This window comes from Lipophrys pholis (assembly GCF_963383615.2).
Source record: "Lipophrys pholis genome assembly, chromosome: 8".
Taxonomy (NCBI): domain Eukaryota; kingdom Metazoa; phylum Chordata; class Actinopteri; order Blenniiformes; family Blenniidae; genus Lipophrys; species Lipophrys pholis.
In genome coordinates this window covers 4,757,350-4,777,046 of record NC_137630.1, presented here as the reverse complement: position 1 = coordinate 4,777,046, position 19,697 = coordinate 4,757,350, and the positions used below count along the sequence as shown (strand labels likewise).

Sequence of the window (19,697 nt, the reverse complement as noted above, 5' to 3'; positions counted from 1 at the left end):
CTATCCATTCGGTTTTTTGTTTGATGTGGCATCACAGCTCTTGAAACTGGTTCCATTTGACCACAAATATGCTTCTATGCATTAAATAATTATTTCTGTTTGATTTTCAAAGCATAACTAAATCTTTTAAAAATGAATAACATAGATAAAAGCATTTTCTTTTTCCTTCAGTCAGTGGTCAACAAAATAAAATAAGCAAGAGCAATTTCTCGTCCATGGGTTGACAATTTTACAGACCGAAAGCTGAAGTTAAACACTTATTTGGCCTAACCTTGTTGACAAATCAAATACAAGATGTTGCAAGACATCAGACTCTGAACTGGAGCTTCATGTACAAGTATATACACAGTATATGCAGTACACCAACAATTATCCAGTATACATGTACAGTCATACTTGTAGGTTAAACATTTGCATGTTTGTACCAATAATATAATATATGCACACACTCATATTTCCCATTAGTATTCTATATTTAGTTTTTGGTATTATTACTATCATATAATTAATATTCCTGGTGTTTTTTTTTGTAGAGCAGTATATTTTTCTATGACATTGGTCTTAAAGGTTTTTTTTAAATGTGTGAATTGAACGGGAACATTTTTCAAGCACCATCCAGACCGTTCCAAAGCTGAACCCCACCCTGACAGAAACACATTAAGTGCTGCCTCACCTCTCTGCCCTTAAAGGAGGAGCCGCCCAGACACTTCTGTCTGCAAGAAGATATTTTGTGCCCCCCACCTTGATATTAAAGTATATTATTATGGCACAGCATGTAACAAGTCACATTTTGAGCTCCCCTCTCCAGTACTTTCTATCAAATACAAATACTATGATTAAGCACAAAATAACCACTAGTCACTGAAACTGTTGACACTGTTTGTGTCTCATTAATAACATTTCTTTAAAGTAAGCCATGCACAACTGAAGAAGCTAAACTTATCCTTCACACCCACTGTAAATGGCATAGACTTTTATTTTTTCACTAAACTCAACAGGAACACCATGGCAGGACCACACTACACACACAACCTTCTTCACTCCCGGTTGCCAACTTACAACTAGTAAACTAAACTAGATAAACTAACTAAATACACAAACTAAGCAACAAAAACACAACACAATCACTACCAACACGACAAACCTAATATAACCCCCAATAATTACATCTAAAACATGACGAACAGACACTCCCATAATGCATTGCAGCGATCAGCTCTACATATTACTATAATATATGCGGGAGATCAGTGTTTTTAGAACCATGAGTGTGAGTGGTGTGGCTTTCAATCTGATCTAGTTGTGTGATTCTTGATTAATTAGAGTTAAGCCAGTATTTGCCTCTCTGTGGTTGTGAGCACCAGCATGAAGCATTGTTTCTCCACACATAGTGATAATTGGCACATGTGCAGCTTTGCACACATTGGTGGTTGTGTTAACTGGGTTCATTGGTGTGTTGCGTTCCACGTCAGAGCAGTCTTCACAAAGCTTTTGTTATGGAAAGCCCCACTCTCTCAGACACAACCTGTGCCATCATGAAAGGCACGTATGGATGCAGGCACACCATTCAGTGGTGAAAGATGTGTTGATGCTATTTTGAAGCTACAGAAGGAATTTGATCACAGACAAAGCCACTTTTCAAATTTTTGCAGACCCTCACCTTCGATGTCCAGGATGCCCCTCCTGTGCTTCAAATGGCGCTCATTGACCTGCAATGCAACTCTGACCTCAAAGCCAAGTTCAGGGACGTGAGTGGAAAACCACACAAGCTTGAGCGATTTTTGAGAGAATTGTCCTCCAGCGTCCCTGAACTTTCCCCAATGTTAAAGCGGACCATGCGCCTCTCTGGGAGCACGTATTTGTGTGAAAAGTTTCTTCTCCATCTTGAACTTTACTAAGTCCAGACTTACTGATGCTCATCTTCAAGACATTATGAGTCTCAACTGCTTCCTGTCTCAAGCCAAATGTGGCTCAGATATGCGAGAAGAAGCGCTGCCAAGTCTCTGGCAGCAAGGAGGAGGCTAGTGAAGCCATGTTCGGAAGAGCCGCTCATGATCTTCATTCAATGTTCCATTCATGTTCAGGACATATCATGTTCAGAAGAAATCATTAAAACTGTTAATAATGACGTTTGAGGAATTTTTGTACAACTTTTGTTGTGGAATGTCTGATGCGGCCCAGCCTCACCCAGACTCTGCCTCCAGCGGCCCCCAGGTACATTGAGTTTGAGACCCCTTATCTAAAGCCATGCTGTTGCTCACTTAGGAAGTGATGCTTGTCAGTGAAACTATCTAACCTGGTCACAAATAATTTTTCTAAACTTTGAGAGAATTGTGGAAGTAAAGAGATTGGCCTATAGTTAGTGAATTGATGACCGTCTCCACCTTTAAAGATGGGTATAACGTTTGCTGTTTTCATTTTAAACTGGAAGACTCCATTTTTAAAAGAGAGGTTACACATGTAGGTGAAGGGAACGACTATATAATCAACAAGTTCCTTGATCAAGGACATATCTATGTCAACGCAATCTGTTTTCTTCTTGTTTTTAAAAGAATTTACAATTTCTGTCATTTCCCTTTCATGTACAGGTGAGATGAAAAAAGATTCTAAATTGTTTGGGATGACTTGTTCATTAAATTCTACAGTGTTTCCTGGTTGTACAATTTCATTGGCTAAATCAGGTCCAACATTCACAAAGAAGTTATTAAATAAATCAGTTATGCCCTTGGTATCATGTATAGTTTGGTTATTAAGTAATTTGGATATTCCTTTTTTTTCCTTTTTTTTTAATGATACCGTTTAATACTTTCCATGTAGCTTGGATACTATTGTTGTGTTGTTCTAATAGGTTACAAAAATATATTCCTTTTCTGTATTTTATTATTTTTGTTTTTTCATTTTGTTTAGTTTTTATACATTTTATACTTGTGTTCCGTTTCTTTGGTTCTTTATTTTATATATTTTCTATATAAATATTTTTTCTTTTTACATGATTTCAATATTCCTTTTGTGATCCAAGGTTTTGTTTGTCTATTATCTTTGATATGGAGTTTTCTAATTGGACAGTGCTCATCATGCAATTTCAAACAGAGTATTAAGGAAGGTTTCATATGCCTCATCTGGGTCAGTGGAGGCATGAACCTCACCCCAGTTCTGTACTCATAAGTCAGCTTTTCCATGGTCTCTGGTGTTCGATGTTCTAATAAAGTTATAGTGGGCCGCTTTTGTTTTGACTTCCTTGTCAAAGCAATTATGAAGAATGCTGAAGACAGGTAGATGATCACTTGTATTATTTAGCAGTAATCCAGCTGCTGTTTGATTCTCCAGCTGAATTGTGAAAATGTTATTGTTATTGTTTTTTTTTATTGTATTGTTAATGTTATCTATTAATGTGGCAGAGTCTGTTGTTATTCTGGTTGGTTTTGTGATGAGAGGGAAGAAATTATTACTGTACATTCTGGTTATAAAATCTGTTGTTTTTGTATTGTCCAGGGGGTTCAGAAGATTAATATTAAAATCATCACACACACACACACACACACACACACACACACACACGATCCAGGCGTTCTATAAACACAACTAACATTTATCTTTTGGGATTTTTTTATTTCAATTTCTACAGTTATACATTCCAAAACTCCATCAATAGTGGTAGAGTTACAATTAATTGCCATTGGTTAATAGTGTCAGGGTCTGAGGAGAACCCAAAAGCAGACTCGCACAGCGAACTGGTGTTTGCAGGTTTGATTAACCAATCAGGGCAGACAAGTTTACGTTCGGCGTTCAAGGAGGCAGTCAAAGTCCAGGCAGGGGTCGGTACATGGCGAAATCCAAAACACAAAGAGGTCCACAAGGGAAAACACGAGGAAGAGGCTGGGGTCACGAAGTCGAAATAACAATGACGATGGAGCACAGAGACATGAAGGAGCAGGTTTAAATACATGAGGAGAGGGTGAGACCAATCAGACTGATTACACACACACTGGAGGAGGACATAGGAAGGGCAAGAGACAGACAGGATGATTACACAAAGAAACAGGAAGTGAACACAAAGTACGAGACGCGGCTTTGACGAACACACACAAAGACACAGACCCTTACAAATAGATGCCATATTTTTAATGCCTTGCCAGGCCGCTTGAAGGTTGCCAATGCTGTACTGCATTTCTATCTTATCTCTGTATTTTGCTTTACCCTTCCTTACTTCATTTCACGCTTCTCTCGATGCATTTTTCATCACCTGAGGATCTCCTATAAAGTAGGTCCATTTCTTTTTGTTAATGATTGATTTAAGTTCCTTTGTTACCCAAGGCTTATTACTGGGAAACTTAACCACCTTCTTGTTTGGGACATAATAGTGGAATCTACACAGATTGTGATTTATGATGAAATTGTGTCAGTCAGTTCATTTGTCTGCAGCCGTATCATAAAAACATTCCCAGTCTGTAAGCAGCCCTGGAGGGTTTGGATAATGTCCTCGGACCAGCACTTCACGGTTCTCTCCTCTGGCTTTATGCGTTTGAACGTGGGTTTATACACGGGCACAAGAAAAACACTGTTGTGGTAAGATGCACCGAAGGAAGGCATCGGAAGAGATTTATAAGCACCTCCCACAGAACCATAGCACAGATCGATCGTGGAGTTCTTCAGTGTGGTGGCACAAGTCACACATTGTTCATAAGTCTTTAAAGTCTTTTGTAGTTGGCAGTGATTATAATCACAGAGAATAGAATTGGGAGCATCCGGGCAGATCGACTCCAATTTCGATCGACATTGGCGCGTGGATGAATGTAAACAAGAGTGAAGCATAACTGCTGAAACTCTCGTGGTAGATAATTAGGACGGAGGGAGATGGTCAGCAGCTGAATGTCGGGGGTGCAGATGCTTTCTCGTATGGTGACGGTATTAAAACTAACATAGAAGCACCCAACCACCCACCCACTGCGGCGCTTGTTTTTCAAACCTGCTCAATGACAGCACCTCATCTCGGTTGGATTCACTGAGCCACGTTTCAGTGACGGTAAGGAGACACGTTTCCTTTCCCTCTGATGTGAGCTTCGCCCAGGACTCCACCTCGTCCAGCTTGTTTCGGATGGACTGCAGGTTGGAGAGAAGGACTGTTGGCAGCGGAGGAAGTTTGCGGCGGTCGTCGAGGCTCATTTTCCTGAGCTTACGGCGCACTCCACCGCGTCGTCCTCTTTTCCGACAACTTGTCTTCTTTTTTGTTCTGCAAAGTTCCATCGGAATGGTCCCTCTCACCATGCCCTGGGCGGATGATTGTCGGGAGGGCAACAATTCCCGACTTCAGGAAATTCTCCCGAGGATGATGCCATGATGCAGTTGTTGTCCATATGCGCTGATTCCGATAAAGATTACATAAAAAAGTGTAATAAAGTTCCAAATCGTTCCCATAGTTGATGTGCGGTTTCCTTGACAGATATTCCTTCACACTTTGGGACAACGAACAGTTAAAGACGACAGACGTAACCGGTAAACCACTGGAGTTGCACGCTGAGGAGCGCCCCGGAAGTTCCCATCTGTGGGAAGATCATTGGAAAGAGACTTCATGGGGCCATGCAGTGGAAAAATATAAAAGGTGCAGACAGAAACTTGGTTCCAGCTCCTGTTCTGCTTTCAGTTGTAGTTGTTCCATACCAATTTAAATTACACTCTTTGTATATAATTGGAAAAAATGAAAATAAAATAAAATATAATATTTCCGTGGGGTCAAAGATATCTTCAGTTGGTTTAGTGGGAGTTGTTGAAGAAGCGAACATGATTTGAATCTGCTAACTGCAAAGATGTCTTGTTCTAAGATGACGAACACAGACAGTTTCAAGACAGATGGATATTACAGTATTGCTTCGTGGAGTTTGCTGGAAATGCTACCTGCCTGATCTGCAAAGAAATAGTCGCTATTCTCAAGGAGTACAATCTGAGGCGCCACTACTCGGCGAGACACAGAGAACAGTGTGAGGAGCACCAGGGAGATGAGAGGAAACAACGAGCTGCGCAGCGATAGAGATGGTTAACATCCCAGCCAAATCTTTTTCATAAAACCAAGACAGAAGCCAGTGCCACTGTTGAAGCCAGTTATGTGGTGAGTGAGTTCATTGCCAAAGCAGGAAGGTCATTCACGGAGGGACAGCTTCTGAAAGAAGGCATGTTACAAGCTGCTAACATCCTGTGCCCAGAGAAGACAAGCTTATTTCACAACGTTTCTCTGTCGGCAAACACCGCTGCAGAGCGGATTAACGAGATGTCAAGTGACATTTATGAGCAGTTACGCACCAAAGCCAGCGTTTTCACTGCGTACTGGATGAAAGCAACGATAAAACCGACACTGCTCAGCTCGCCATTTTCATCAGAGGAATTAATGAAGTGACAGAGGAGTTGCTAAGTGTGTCTCCAAGGCGCGGACGCACTGCAGTCAAGGACATCTTTCAGCAACTGTGTGACGCGACTGAGCACACTGGGTTGCCATGGACACCACTGGTCGGCATTACCACTGATGGCGTGCCCTCCATGACGGGCTGGTAGCGCCGGTGCAGACAAAGTTGGTGGAGAAAACGTCCGATCCAGCAATTGTTCTGCACTCCATCATTCACCAACAAACACTGTGCAGCAAATGCCTCAAATATGAAGATGTGATGTCCGCTGTCCTGAAATGTATAAATTATATCAGGTCCAGGAGTTTACAGCACCGCCAGTTTCAGACTTTTTTTAGGAAATTGAATCAGCATATGGTGATGTGCTGTATTTTACTGAGGTGCGCTGGCTGAGCAGAGGAAGATTTTTTGAGTTAAGTTCCGAGGTGAAGAGATTCATGGAGGATGGCAGGATGAATGTCCCTGAATTAGAGGATCCAAAATGGGTCATGGACCTTGCATTCGTAGTGGACATCACATGCGAGATGAACATCCTTAACCTGAAGCTGCAGGGTCCTGGTCAGCTCATCACAGCAGCTTACGACAGTGTAAAAACTGAAACTGTGGAAAACTCAGCTTCCTGCAAAAATCCTCCGTCATCTCAATACATGCAGATCTTGTGTGGAGGAGGGTGCAGCATTCAGTGGTGATGAATATGCTTCTGCTATTGAAAGGATACTGCAGGGATTTGACCTGCGTTTTGCTGACTTTAAGGCACATTGTGACACTTCCCAGTTGTTTGCAGACCCCTTCTCAGCTGATGTGGAGAGGGTGCCCAGTGTGTTGCAAATGGAACTGATTGACTTCCAGTGCAACAGTGAACTGAGAAGTAAATTCAGAGAAGCACATGGAAAAGCAGACAGGACTGAAGAATGTCTGAGAGAATTAGCTTCATCCTTCCCAGAGCTGTCCAAAGTTTTCAGTAATGTAGACTGTCTTTTTGGGAGCACATATCTGTGTGAGAAACTGTTCTCTGCAATGAACTTTAATATGTGCAAGTACGGGTCCAGGCTTAGTGATGCACATCTTGAAGTTGTACTCAGGTTTTCAACTGACGTCCATCAGGCCAAATGTAGCTCATCTGTGTGAGCAGAAGCGTGAAATAGTGTCTGGCAAGAAATAGAACAGGTACAAATGCGTCAAGAACAAGGATTGCATTACTTGGATTGTTGATTGCAAGGTTACGGTATGCAAGATTATTCAAAGTAACTGAAAATCATTAAAACTGTTAAAAAGTTATATGACTGTATTTTGCAGTTGAGTGTGTTATGTTGTATGTGCCTCATCTGTGTCTGGCAAGAAAGTGAACAGAGGTACAAATGTGTTCAAAAGTTGCATTGATTGTTTGATCGTACGGTTTCAGTAAGGTACACAAGATAATAATTAAACGTAAGAGGAAGTCAGTCATTTCGCTGTGTTGAATTTTTCTTTAACTGTTAAAAAGTGACATAATTGTATTTTTCAGTTCGGTGTGTTATGTTGTTTAGGATTGAAAAAGAAGTAAAATTCCTGATACGTTGCGCTTTCTTGTCCTATTTGAATGGTGAAGTGGAGTGGCCCTCTGATGAGATGACAATACCTGCAGCGGCCCCAAGGCAATTTCAGTTTGAGACCCCTGGTTTAAACCGTCTTCTGAGGATTCAAAGCATTAAAGTGCAGATGAAATAGCTCCTGCATTCCTCACAGAGAAGAGGCTTTGTTAAACGCCTGTCAATCAAATTGTTGTTTTTTTTGTGTGACAAAGACAACAAATATGAGTAAAAAAAATTTACTTTTTTGCAGCTTTTAGTGAATATGTTTGGGAGAGCAGCTCCATAAAAGCACAACAGATCTCCCACTAAGCCATTGTGTTCATGTTGGGACAGTCTGAGGTAGAACCCTGCAACGCTCTTTCTTCAGCATTTCTTTTGTTGATTCACATGCTCATTCAAGCTATAGTCAATTTTCACAAACAACTAAATTGACTTTTTGTGTTTTCTGTTGTGGTGATGCCTCACATTCACGTTCTTTAGTAAAATATTTTTCAGAAGAGCTGCACACAGGTACAGCAATTCTACAAGTTGGCACAACAAACCGATCAGATAAGTCTTCTGTCAAGCTGCGGTCATGCATCAGTGTTCCACTTAAATCTCTTCCACAGAGCCATTTTCATGCTTGTGATATATTCAACAGCTTTTTACTTTACAATGCTTTCCAAAAATGCTGGACAACTCATGATAAAGAGGAAGAGTAAAATCTTGCTGTCATCCCCCGTGCAGGAGTCTGCAACCTGCGGCTGTGGAGCCACATGAGGTTTTTCCGCCCTTTTGTAGTGGCTCCCTGAAGCTTTACTAAATTATATAAACATTTTACATTATCTTTATATTATTTACACACCAGAGTCCTTTTCAAAATGACTTTTATCTCTTGAATTAAAAGGCTTTAAAAGAAGGTAGAATAACTAAAATGGGAAAAAATGCTAAAATTACTAGAATTTCTATAAGGGAAAAAAAAAAGCTTTAAATGGAAAAAAAAACAAGTAAAACTGTTTATTAAAGAGATGTTAAAATGGCTAAAATGTCCTTCTTTTCTGAAGCCAAATAACGAAAACACCCCCCTGTAAATAATGTTTGCTGTGTTTTGTTTTGTTCTGCGCTTATATTAGTGACTGCTCAGCTTTGTACATTTTACTATTTAAAATGACTCATTTCATTTTTATTATGTTGACTTGATATTCAACTTTCTTACAATTTTTCTCTGTGTGGAGCATTGCTTAAAGGAATTTCCCTCGCAATTCCCTTAGGATTAATAAAGTATTTTTATTTTATTCTATTCAATTCTATTCTAAAATGTCCAAAATGTCTGAAAAATGCTCTAAAAGAAGGATGAAACCACTAAAATCAAGGATAAAAACAGCTGAAAATGTCATGAATGGTTTACTATCCTAAACTGTAATTGAAACTTCATAAGTGTAACATAGGATACAGTTCTTGCACGTCTTTAAAAACTACTGTGTACAACAAACTATATTTGATTTGGTGGAACATGGCTCTTTTGGTCATGAGGTTGCAGTCCCCTGCCCTAGTGGCTTTTCTTTGCTTCTGTAATGTAACTACACATATACTCCCTGAACACAATATGCTTTAAACATTAACAATGGTTGTACACGGACATTCCAGTGTACAGACGACCAAGTTAGATTGTTGTTACGGTGACTGTCAACAATAAAACCACCGAGTCCCTGCATGTGCAGAACAACTACTTACTACTTACCATCTAGTGCAGCAGCAGCTTTTTTGCCGTCGACAAAGCATTTTTCGAAAAGTTCTACCTTGGGACCCGTTTTCAAAAAGTGGTGATTTCAGTGGCTGAGATCATGTATTTGACTCCCAAAACACAACAAAAGTTTAACATATTCACATTGCTGTGTCAGCAGGACCTGAATTTGTTTATTACGTCTGCCAAGGAACGATAATAAAATCATTGGCGTATATTTGTTTGTCTGTCTGTATGTTTGTTTGCAGGATTACGTCAAAACTAATGCGTGGATTTTGTCGAAATTTTCACCACAGATAGAAATTTCATTCTGCAGTGCATCTCTGATGTAACTGTTAGAATGACAATAAAGTTATCTATCTATCTATCTATCTATCTATCTATCGATCTATCTATCTATCTATCTATCTATATATCTATCTGAGATAGATAGATAGATAGACAGATAGATAGATAGATAGATAGACAATGATAGACAATGAAACAATGATAACAACTGAAAGTCTCCACAGCAGAGTCTGGTTCTGCAGATTTCTTCCTGTTAAAAATTAATTTTTCCTTTCCACATCTCCTCTGATTTCTCATGTCGAATTGTTCGCTTTTCCTCTATAAAAGTGTCTTCAAATGACTGTATTGTATTTTAGAAATGAATTGAATGAAATTGTGCAAAACTTCAAAAACTTTCAATTTTAAAAAAGAAGTATGAAGTGAAACATCATAATGGATCAGAAAAAGTAATTCCATATAAGTAAAATTTGAACATCGTCAAGTGTTTTTGTTTTTATAAAGTCTTAACTAATCAAAGAGTGATGGTCGTTTCTATTCAGAATAGAAACGACTCCTAAGAAAGGCTCCTAATCCTCTTCATTCCCAGTCTAACAGCAGCCCACAGAAGGTTTGAATTAAATGTGAGGGTGAAAGTGAGAACTGGTACAGACTTAAAAACTTGGCACCTCCTTGAAAAGTGCCACTTTCCACCACCGCAGAGCAGAACACTGTGTCGCTCTGAAAACAAGATGTTCACCGGGACTCGGAGACTCTGTTCAAGTAGGAATCGTCCTCTCGAAGGAGTCGCCGTCCACACCATGTGACACATTCAGCCTGAATCCCACAACTGTCCTGAAAGTCTTTCAGTCTTTGTCCATTTCTGTTCGTCAAGGTGAAGCGTTGGGGTGACGGAGGAACTATTCCGGAGGTCTGCCTGTTAGGAGCAACACAGATTCTGCACAATAAGGTGACAAGATTGGTACTTTGGAGAAAGAAACCGAGGAAGCGTCAGAAAGAGGAAATCAGGTTTTGTGCAAAACTTGCAGGCAAATTATTCTGAGTGCTTGAAACTCTTTCAGTCAGGAAACACAATGAGAAGATCGTCATGACAGTTTACGAGTAAAACAAGACAGAGGAATAGACATCAACTCTCCTCCTTTGTTCCTTGTTTGGAAAACACCTGAAATAGTTTATGAACTGATTTATAATTTTGACCGGTTCCTTTTTATGCAAATGAACCGGTCAGATACTGAATCTTCTCTTGATAACTCATTGAGACGTGGCTGCTGGCAATTCCACGTATACTGAAAAAAATTATTCTCAGTCATTTCCACAATTTAATCATGTCACACGTATCCATCTATTCATATTAAGTAGATTGAATCCCATTTATTCATATAATCTGAACAACATGTATTAGAATGAACCATTTAACAACAAGAAACTCAGTATGCTCATGTTAATCAAACACATTTCTGATATGTAAACTGAAAAGCTGCTGAGTGGATTTTTCTGAGTGTGTACAGTTGGATAATGTTGCTGTCGAGTCACAGTTGGTGTCATTACACATGAAAATGTGGTGATGCTTCAGTTTAGAGCTTCTCACATGAAAGAAATACTGAATTAATTAAATAATCCAAATTGATTAGTGTGACACGTTTACATCAAAACGCTTATTCAAAGTTTGGCTGTGATTCAGCGTCTTTTGTCCACATATAAGGTTTTCATGCACTTTATCATCAGTCGCGTGCCGTATCTGGGTATATCATAGTAATGAAGGCTCAGATAAGCCGTGAGGCGGTGCCACACTAACAACATTCAACCTGTCAATCTGCCCTCCGCCAATCCCAGCTGTATGTGAAATGTTCCGCCGTTGCCGAGCAGTGATGAGTTGATTGGAGAAAGGAGAAGCTTCTCCGAGCCACGGAAACTCACTCCAGCATACTGAGCAGCTGTTTTACATTTGATGGGCTTTTCTCGTCCACAACCTGAACTCTGGAGGGTCATGAAACCCTGAAACAGGCTTCAGTCCGCCCACAGTGCGAAAAGCTGACTGGAGGAATCCACTGCTTCCTCGCTGATGCCAGAGAGGCCAAACCCAGATCCAGTCCTCAGTTTCTCTACGATGAAGTACGGACTACGGTATTTATCAAGTTTACAGAGAGACAGAGCAGCTTCCTCGGAGTCAGAGACATCCTGGGGGTTTGTGGGTAGAAAGAGGAAACAACAGAACATTTGCAGATCCACTTTTTCAGGAATCAACAACCGTTCTGACCAGTAGAGACGTTTTGTCCATCTTTACCTAGATAAAATGTATCTGAACATGATTAACCTATAAAATGAGGAAAACACAGATTGTTAGCGTCTTTCTCATGTTACTTCTGAATTTTCACAGACATTTTTAGCCAGTTTAGCTTTTCTTTTATTGTTTTATTCCCCTCTTTTCACATTTTCAGTGGTTTTCGCTGTCTCAGCATTTTGGCTACCATTTACTTTATTCTATTCAAGTTTGTATTATCTTTATTGATTATTAGGGACTGGTACCTTTCATGTTTGAACTGCTGCGGTCCAGATACCTGGTACTCAATGGTACCAATTTGAGGTATTTTTGTGTGTTTATGTGGGAATAAATGTTAATTTGTTTAATAATAAAATCTCAGTATTTTTCAATTTAACATTTATGTCTCAACAGATAAACTTTTAACAAATATTTTAAAACAACATCCAAATGTTCTTATTGTAACAAAAGTTAAAACGCTCGTACTCCTATTCCTTTCCTTTCCCCTCTGGAAACATCGTGATGGCAGATCTGAGGCTGCCGACAACCGTGCGCTCTTCAGCCTTGAGAAGAATCTTGTGCTTATTACCCAGCAGCTTCCTCAGATTAGACGTATTCCCGCCGCTGGCCTCGTGCTTCCGCCTTACAAATATCGCAGCCAACGTAATCTGCATAGTGAAAAGTGAAGCCGTGCTTTTAAGCGCTTTCTGTCAGCCGTGCTGCTCCGCAGCCTCCGCTGTCTGAACCCGCAGCGACTGACGTCACTACGCTCGTGTGCCATGCTGAGTTCAAGTCCGGCTCAGAAAACCGCCGACTCTTCAACTCCCTCACAGTCACAAGGCTCTTTTGGTACGGAAACATGGTACCGTTTGATTTTACGTGAATCGATGCTCCCTAGTACAGGTGGAATTCGGTACCTCAGTACCGAGTTCAGTACCCATCCCTAGAGATTCTGGAGGTTTTTTGTGGCTGTGACTGTTTTTGCCGTTTCATCTTGAGCCAGTTTGATAGTCACTCCAGCTGATTCACCTTCTCCAGCCAGTTCTGGCAGGTTTAGCTCTGTCAGGTCTTTCATCGTACCTTCTCAGTAGTTTGTGTGCTTGTCTCAAAGCTGCAGGTAAAGCAGCAGTCAGGGAAAGTATATGAGTGAAACTCTCTATTTTTCCACTGAGAATTTTCTTTATTTGGATTTAATCCTGGTTATTTTACCAAGAGGAGACTTTGCAAACTCGATACGTGTGTGCGTGCGTGCGTGCGTGCGTGCGTGCGTGCGTGCGTGCTTGCGTGCGTGCGTGCGTGCGTGCGTGCGTGCGTGCGTGTGTTTTACGTACATCTTTTCCACAAGCCCTAAGTTTGCATGTGTCCTGAGACCCAGCAGACTTTTGCCTAGGTGGTATAGAGAGTTGAGTAATGTGTGTGACAAGCAGTCTGCCGTTGAAGCGTGGCTCCCCGGGCTGCTGCTGCTGCTGCTATCTGCCCGTCCACAGCGTTCAACAATATTCAAATTGTGGAAGAGTGTGAAATAAACAATTTGCTTTTGCAACGTTTACAGCAGTTGAAGCTAATTGAAAAACTGAACCTCACAGTGGAGAGGGAAAGTGGGCTTGGACCTCGCAGTGTCACTAATCCATCACAGACAGATGTTGCATAAGCTCAATATATGTGTGTTTAAATTGCTTCAGTTCCACATGTTGGATAACTCGATATCAGGTTTCTGTTGCTTCCAAAGATTTAGGAAGCATCCAAGTTGATCTATTCAGTAATGTTCCAACAGTACGGAGCGGAACAAGCTCCCTGAGAGAATGAGGAGGCGCCTTCACCGTGTTCACTTTCAGTTTGGATTTGATCGACAGTCACAGTTCCCCAGCACACTTGTATTAAATGAACGAGGCGTCACGAAGGTCTGCTGAAGCTCGTAAAGAGGAAATCCCACAATAAAACGCATTGTTTACCAATCCAGACCTTCACGGTTCCCAGATGATGTATCAGTCAATGGTGCCTTCATGTTTAATGCAAAATTAGATTCATTTATGATTGTTATCAAACATTTTAGCAATTTTTACCCGAATTCTATTGCAGTCATGGTTTCAACTAAATTCAGTCTTTCTCTACTGGGTTTGATTAAAAACAAACACTGATTAGCAACAACTGGGTTAATATATGCTTATACTAAACTAATTTCACGGTTTATACAACAATGATGAAACACTGTCAATTTTAAGTTTTGAATTCCAGAAAAGTTTTGACAGCAACATTTTAAAAACATTCTACCATACACATACACATGGAACAAGCAGAAACACTGAGAGTGATGGAGTTTTCATGTGGGGCCATTTGTGTTTACCATATAATAAAACCATCCACCAATCCGTGCAAAGGTCATTACGCTGTAAACATCGTTGTAAAGAAATGTGTCTCCACATTTGATCCGGATGATGGAGTAATAAATGTCCACTGTATTGGAGGAAAAACAGTTAAAGTCAAAGTTCTGAACATTACAAACACTCTGTACAGTGCATACGTGCATCACCAGCGTTTCAGAGCAGAGAGTTTCTTTAAAGTTGTGCTGTTGAAGTCGTTTTCACAAAGTTTGGCTTTGGTTTCGTCTGAAAGCTGCAGTCGTGTAAACAGACACACGTTTACGTCACGTAAACTATTCCTAAGATGTCAACATACTGTTAATTAACGTGGGGATGTACTTTTTAGGCATCTTGCCAATTTATTTACAGTTTTATTATAATGCATGTTTCCCAGATGATCCGTCCTTCGCTTGATTGATTGATTGATTGATTGATTGATTGATTGATTGATTGATTGATTGATTGATTGATTGATTGACTTGGCTCACAAACAGAAGAGAGGAATAGGGAGAAAATAATTCTCACAATCCTTTAAGCGTAGTTTAGTTTTCTCTTTTGAGACAAAATTTTAGTCAGCCCTTTGTAACAGTTTAAACCAGATGAAAATGGATTGAAATGTGATTTTAACTCTGTAAAAACCTGCTTCCTAAGCAGAATGCACGACAGCAAGTCCTCATCCAAGATGGCGGCCATCCCGATAAGTCAGGTCCGATAGACTGTGGCAGGCAACGAGGTATCAACGTATTCCTCTAGTCTCTGGATCTGATGAACTGAGATCCAGTGATTTACTTAGATTTACAACATGAGTGATGTCACACACAAACAACAGTATTCAAATCAAGCTTCTATGTGTTTTTAATGCACTTTTCAATGAAAATGATGTGCTGGATATCACTTCTGTGTTTTGGTTGTTAGCTCGGATGGAGCGACGAGCCCCACAGTTGGTGGAGGAAGTTGTTAAACAACCCGAACCCTAAAAAAAATAAAAATCTATGAGTCGACCTGTCACAATGTCAGAATTTGAGGTACAACTCAGAAAATCTATTTTCCTAAAGCCTGATATTAGAGAAGCAAAAGAAATAATTCACATGCTTTTGTTGTGCAAATATATTTAAATCTATTAATTAAATCATCTACCAAAAGCCGAGGCTTCTTGTCTCACTACTGGGATGCAATTAGAATTCGATAGATGTGAATATTTGATTACATAGCCCCTTGATAGTTTTGTATAAATTATTTTAATCATTTTTCTCGAGTCTCATCTCACGTTGAGCTTTGTGTTATTATGTGTGTATACACGTTCAACCTCATTACCAGATTACAGTTTAGCTTTCAGCTCAAAATTGTGAGAAAAATAAAGACCACAATTAAAGAATGATAGCAGCTGATCATCTCTGATCAGAGGTCAAGCTACATCAAAATGGGACCAACATATACTGTATATATTGATCAGGACCTTTGCCATGTTCATCTATTGTTCACTTACTTGACATCTAAAGATTCTAGCTCCACCGTTTGGTGAAGTTGCTGTGAGAAAATTGCAGTAAAAAATGTCCACATAAACAACTTTGCATGTTTCACTGGACAAATTGTTTAAAAACTCCATTATATTGTCGTTCTTATCAGGCTGGGAAGCAGCCAGAGGAAAGTTTCTTCTCCAAGAAGCCAACGCTCGGTTGTAAATCTCAGGTGACAAGAAGAAAGATTAGAAAATAGCTCCTCACGCAGCTCCCATTAGACGGTACATGTATACCACATGGAAGGAAGTTCTAGGCGTTCAAGGTTTCCAACGTGTTGGCAATGTTTTAGCCTTCAGTATGAATTAAAGTGACACTTCAGAAAGAAGATTTCAGCTTTTATTCAATCCATGTCTCCTCTTCTCCCTCCAGTCAGTCCTGCCTCTTATCTCAGTCCTCATTACTCTCAGCGTAACCATTCTTTTAATTATTTTTTTTTCAATTATCATTATTATTATTATTTCTTGTGACTTTAGTTTCCACTTCCACTCCGAGGTTGCTTTTCCCTTTTCGGCTTTAATCAGTCAGCGGTGTCGAGGAGGCCGAGTTAACCTCAGAAGTCATCCAGCTCCGTTCATTAGAGCCATTAACATTTTTCATTCACAGTAAAACAGCAGCGCTCCGTCTGTGGGAGCGGGTGGGAGGGTGGAGGGGGGTGGGGGAGAGAGAAGTGATTTAAAGTCTGTCGGCGGAGCCGTCATTAAGCCAGCATCTGCACAAATTACAAGCGAATGCATCAGAGCATGTTTTCACTGTTCTCTCAGCTAGAAAATTTAAATAAGCTGTCATGGGCGAGTCCTCCACTTTCTCCAAAACGATCTAAGTCGAAGCTCTTTATATCATTTCTTTGAATTTATTTCAAATAAAACTCAGGAAGTTCTCCTGTTTTCCCACTGACAGAGAGAAAAACAAAGTCTGCTGAATGAAATTACTCCCCGGGGGAGCTGCACTACGTCGGTTACAAAAAGCACCGTACGTTTCCTTTCACTGCTAAACGTCTCTTCGTTAGGTGGCCGTGATTCCTTAACCCTCATGCTTTCATTCATCCCTCCTCCTTCACGTTCATGTTGTGAATTTCAAGCGGCGCTTCCTTTAATTTGTGAGATTTGCAGAAAAAAACATTTGGCTGTTTCCATTGACTTCATTGGAAATTAAAAAAAAAAATAAAAAGGGACGAGGCCATTCATGCATTCATGTGGTCATCCAGTTATCCACTAGTCCAATTACTCCTTTATCAGAGCATATATATATCCAAGTATTCCATCACTGACTCATTAATTCATCCATTTATCTGAGGAGTTGGTCATTTATTCATATAGCACGTCACTCATCAAGTCGCCCGTCCACTAATCAGGTCATACATTATTCATACGTCCATCCGTCCAGCGGACTTGTATAACATGTGTCATGCATTCAGAAGCATTTCACGTCATAATGTGTTGGATTGGTTATAATGCACAACAACAGGTTTATTCTAAGCGGCTTATTCAATTTCAATTCAATTATATTAACAATTCCACCCGGCGGGCAGAGGAGACGGTGGGGAGGAAAGTCTGAAAGACTGAAAGACTTTCAGGACAGTTGTGGGATTCAGGCTGAATGTGTCACATGGTGAGGACGGCGACTCCTTCGAGAGGACGATTCCTACTTGAACAGAGTCTCCGAGTCCCGGTGAACATCTTGTTTTCAGAGCGACACAGTGTTCTGCTCTGCGGTGGTGGAAAGTGGCACTTTTCAAGGAGGTGCCGAGTTTTTAAGTCTGTACCAGTTCTCACTTTCACCCTCACATTTAATTCAAACCTTCTGTCAGCTGCTGTTAGACTGGGAATGAAGAGGATTAGGAGCCTTTCTTAGGAGTCGTTTCTATTCTATTTTTTCATACAGTGAGGCAAAGATCTCCTCAAAGGGCATCTCTTACTTTTGATTTATTTAGAGCGAAAGAGGGCCACAACGCCAGACTTTACATCACACCTGAGTATAAGTCATTTCTTAGGAATATATCATGAAGACAAGCAGTCATGCTTTTAGCCCATAATTGCTTTTCTTCGTTTTCTCCATCGTTGGTAAAGACTGAGATCTGCTTCTGCGAGGGAAGTGGCAGTGTGTGGCTGTGTTGCCGTGGACCCTTCAGTCTTGTGCATCAGTAAAGCTAGTGGGCGTCCAGCTCATAAAACACTGTATATGAGATAATGTGTCATGACTCATGGCACACATGGAGAGTGATTGAAGCATTTCTGAATGGATTTGAATACATTTGATTCCAGATAAACTGAGTTTTATTCCGTGTGCATACATAACTAACCAGGAAAGTACCGGATATCACGTAGTAGAGGGGACCTCGCTATTGTGCCTGAAAACAAGAAGTTCTCAGTTTTGAGAATTAATCTGCCAGTTCGTCTTGTTCCTATTTCTTGCCGCCGGGTCTTTGGAAGTCTTCATGTTTATTTCATTTCAAGCTTGTCTTCCCCTTTGGTACTGTTGCTCTGAATAGCTGCCAGCCTGCGTTTTGATCCTCAGCTCATCTAAAGTGGTTTTGAATGTGTTTTAAAGTTTTTATTTTGTTCTATTGAGTTGCAAGTTCTTGTGCTTGTACAGTACTTTAATGAATGGATAAAACATTTACTGCCTCAAAAAAAAAAAAATTTTTTTAAATGGGAAGTAGCTGTAAAATGCATCATCACAAAGCTTAAAGTCATTTCTCAGAACACATGTTGACGTTTAATGATAAATGATTCTCAGAGAACAGCACTGCTATACCAAGATGGTCTGACACAGTATTATACAATAAGAAACACCCAAAAGGGTTGTAAAATGAGAAGAAATAGCATGTTTAATTTTCAACAGTGAAATGCAGAATACCATATTACAGCAGCAGTATCGATCCAAAACCACCATTTTCCACACATTTTGGTCATGATTTTAGAATTTAGATACTTTAATTCAGCAAGGCTTTGCATGTGATGTTATGTATTACCAATATTTCACCTCAATAACTCAGTGCTGTTAGTATGAGAGTATGAACAAAACAGAGATGTAAACAACCACAAAGTCTGAAGTCAGCCTGTGGTCACCGGCACAGGGTCTGGGGCAGTGCTGCTCCGGCACTTTGGGAAGGCGGGAGCCCGTCGGCTGTGGGCTATCTTTACAGAAACTGCCTCTTGAATGTGGAAAATTGTCCCTCCAAGGGTAAAAACGCAAAATTATAGGGGAGTTTGAAAAATATCAGCTTCACTCATAGCATATGAAGAAAGTAGAGTATACACTTTTTAGCCTGCAGAAAGATTTTCTTTGTCTAAACCAGGGGTCTGCAAGCTGTGGCTCTTTGGTCCCTTGTAAGGGCTTCCTGAAGCTTTCACTAAATGTTATACTGAAATGAACATTTTATCTTGTTTTTGTTTTAGTTATGCTCACAAAGTCATTTTCAAAAGGACTTATATCTCTTGCCTAAAACAAGCTTTAACAAAAAAAAAAAAAACTAAAAGAAAATAGTAACCACAAGAAATGGTAAAGAAAACTGCTAAAATAGATTTTTAAAAACCCATGAATAACATGAATAACTTAGATTTGTCAAAGAAAAAAAGATGAAAAA

At 40.1% G+C, this 19,697-nt stretch overlaps 1 protein-coding gene across 1 annotated transcript in view; it reads left to right on the top strand.

Moving 5' to 3' along the window:
* Positions 1-19,697, top strand: part of ntsr1 (neurotensin receptor 1 (high affinity)) — a 79,127-nt gene that overhangs the window by 31,124 nt on the left and 28,306 nt on the right. The window lies entirely within an intron of this gene.